At 25.1% G+C, this 3656-nt stretch overlaps 1 long non-coding RNA gene across 1 annotated transcript; it reads left to right on the top strand.

The window, feature by feature from the left end:
* The first annotated feature begins 1018 nt into the window (after window positions 1-1018).
* LOC107059046 (uncharacterized) lies at window positions 1019-1796 on the top strand. Its single transcript, XR_001472486.1, has 2 exons — window positions 1019-1050; window positions 1624-1796. It is a non-coding gene; the product is annotated as an uncharacterized lncRNA (long non-coding RNA).
* The last annotated feature ends 1860 nt before the right edge of the window (window positions 1797-3656 follow it).

The following is a 3656-nucleotide window of genomic DNA, read 5'->3' as shown; positions in this document are numbered from 1 at the left end:
CTTTTCATTTTAATGACTAAAATAAAGAAAAATAAAAGATTTTAGGTGTCCATAATTCCTAACATGTTTATACTAATGTAACATGTGTAAAATTTGTATGGGAAGAAATATTATTTTAATAATTTATTTTTTTTGTGTACTTATTGAATCAAAACATAATTGTTTCATTATATTAATTTTGTTAAGAAAGGAAAAAAAAGAAAAAGGGGGGGGGGGGGGGAGCAACAAACAAACCCTCCCCCACCCACCCAAACCAATATCTCTACAATCTTATTTTGATATTAATAGGATAAAATTAAATTTTAAATAATGAAGAAATAACTAAATAGAAAATCTATTATAATTCAAATTCTCATAACAATTTCAGTTTTAAAAGAAAGTTACACACATTCTTGAATGATTTAGATTCTATATTTTTTAAACTGTATTTTCACAAAATATGCCTAAGAGTTAGAAAGTTTGCCCTAACTTAAAATTTTTGAAAATATTTTTTCTTTATATGAAAAACACAAAAAAAGACCCGCTTATTTCATATTTAAAGCTTCATAAATTACGTATATATGATTCTCATTTCGATAAGATATATAGATAAATCTTTAATTTTTGTGACTTTAAAAGTTAAAAGGTTGCTAAAAAGTGAGAAATATTTTTTAAAAATTAAGACTATCAATTTGAAATGAAAAGTATTGCTACATTATAGGTTTTACAGTTGCTTAATTTTACTGTAACAATAGAGTATCAATTATCAATAAATAGTGGAAGTGTAATTGTTTTTATATATTTTTTTCTAGTATCTTATAAGGTGGACCCATGACAATTGATTAATTTTAAAAAGGAAAAAAATTAAAAGAATCAAAATAGGAAACATAAAAAAAAAAACTTTCTTTTCAGGTGGTTCAATCACACTGATACAGAAAAGAAAAAAAAAATTCCTTTTTTTCTTCTTTATCTTCTTCATCTTCCTTTCCTTTCTCATCTCCCACGTTCAACTTTAAAACAAATATATAGAGAGAAATGAAAACAAAAATTGAAAAGAAATCAACAAGAAAGGTCTTTTCTTTGTATTTCATATTCTTTAACCCTATATTCACATAATCACTGGTTGATCTTTAATGAATATGTAGATCTAACTTTTATTGGCTATATTGTTTATTATCATTTTTCACACTCTGTGGTTCAGTAATTGACCGGAGACTATACCATATAAGGCCTAATCACAACTTTAGTCTTCTTTTTTATTTTTTCTTTATTTAGGAGACCAATTATTAAAGATATGAACTTGGTACTATTTTTATGATTTTATGTGGGGGTTTTATGTTCTTTTGTTCATTTTGCACTTATAATTTTACTGGATTGTAGTTTTTACATTATGTTTTAATAGTTAGCAGTTTCATGAATGATGAAGCTTATGTTGCCCAATAGAGTAGTTTGTGATGATATACTTCATAAACTTTAACTTATGTTAAATTTGTAATGATAAAATTTTTATTGTAAATTAAAAATTCCTTATAAAATTGGGCATTATAACATATGAAAGACAAATTGTGTTACATATTTTACTTTTGACACTAATATGAATATTTCAATTTAAATCATTGTTTTATTTTCTCTTTCTTTTTACAGGTATAAAAGGTGAGAATTGAAGCAAGATTGATTGCAAGCTATGTGTCACCACGTTATTGATACTTTGGAAGAAATTTTTACTTATATGTCTTTGTTTAGGAGTAATATTTGGTATGTTTTAGTTAGATTTTCTTGTCATTTATGCTTTAGTATAATTTTAGTTATTTTTATTATATGATCATGGGTGAATTTTGATACAAATATTTTTGTCATTAAATAAATTAATTTATCACAACTTGATTACTTTCAGTGACAAAAAATGTATTGTCGTAGTACCCTTTTTTGTTGAATATGAATAACTTTTTTTTATTTTGTGACAATTGTAATTGTCACTACTTATGATAATATTTAGTGACAATATATGTCGTTGGTAAAAGCAACACTTTCAGTGACAAAATAATAGATTTAATCACAAAATTATTAACCTTTTTTATAATAATAAATTTATCCCTAATTTATACATTTAAGGACAAAGTATTTTTTTTTTATATAAAAAATAGTCTTTAGTGACGATCGTAGTGTTGAGTCTAGAAATCATAATGTTGAATCTAGAAAAATCTCATGCAGTGTAAAATAAACCTCAAAAAGGACGTTCAGTCCATAGAGGGGGTGTATGTGACACCCCAACCTCAGCAAAAGAAAACCTCCCCTCAACAAGGACATTTGCGGTGCTAAACAATTTCAAGTCTCATCACACATATATTTATTATATAATACTAATAAAGAATAGAAAAAGGAAAGGTAAACATCACTAAATCGTCTTTGTATATTTTTAGTGACAACTGATTGACGAAATTTTTTGAGCCACACAAAATTTTTAGTGACGAAATATGATTTATAGATGATGAAATTATTTTTCCCTCATAATCTAATTTGTTGTAGTTTTCATTACTGCTTTGTTTGTTTTATTTGTCATGTTAGTCCATTAAAAAAAATATCACTCTTCTTATGTACGTGAATGGTTGGAACAGATCTATTATATAATACTAATAAAGAATAGAAAAAGGAAAGTGAGTGAGGTGCGAGGGAGAGAATCTGTTTAATATCAGAGTCGATCATGTGTCAATTTTATCGATATGACCCTGACTTCAATTGAGTTTAAGCAATTCCGATAAGGCGAGAAATATCATAGTGTTGAGTCTAGAAAAATCTTATGTAGTGTGGGGTAAACCTCAGCAAGGACGTTGAGTCCATAGAGGGGGTGTATGTGACACCCCAACCTCAGCAAAAGAAAACCTCCCCTCAACAAGGACATTTGCGGTGCTAAACAATTTCAAGTCTCATCACACATATATATTATATAATACTAATTACTATATATTAGAAGAGTCTAGGATTTACTACCATTGTTCCAATTAAATCATTACAAATGTCCAATACTTACTATATAAAATATACAAGTGGGCCCCACCTCCTTCCACTTAAATAATATTTTTCAACCTTATCATGGTAAAAGTTGAATTTATTATCCTTTTCATTTAATTTTATATGATATTATTTTTTCTATAAAATCATTATATATGTTTTAATAATTTAAATTTCAAAAACATTATAATTTAACTTTAAAGATTTTATTTTATCAAAATCTTGTACATTGAAATATATAGTTATGAATTTAAAATATTTTAAAAGTACTACAAATCACAATAGCTAACAATTTAAAATATTTTTAAAATCATATAAAAATTTCAATAACTTCTCAAATTCCATAATATAACACTTAAATACTACATATTATATATTAATTACTATACTATAAATGACTTAAATACTCCATCTTATCTATTACAATAATTAACAATTATTTGACACTTTAAATTCTATCAATGCCATATAAATTAGGATAAAAAACCTAACATATAATATTTAAATATATTTAAAAATAATATCAGTAATACTATACATTAAAATAATTAACAACTTAATTATTTAAAACTTATATAAAAAATTTAATTAACTCTAAATTCTCTTGGTACCACATAAAATGGATTATATGATAAACATATATTGTTTGAAATTGACGAAAAAGAAAC

Source organism: Solanum tuberosum, unplaced genomic scaffold (assembly GCF_000226075.1).
Source record: "Solanum tuberosum cultivar DM 1-3 516 R44 unplaced genomic scaffold, SolTub_3.0 scf00779, whole genome shotgun sequence".
NCBI classification, from domain to species: domain Eukaryota; kingdom Viridiplantae; phylum Streptophyta; class Magnoliopsida; order Solanales; family Solanaceae; genus Solanum; species Solanum tuberosum.
This window is presented reverse-complemented; position numbering and strand designations above follow the sequence as displayed.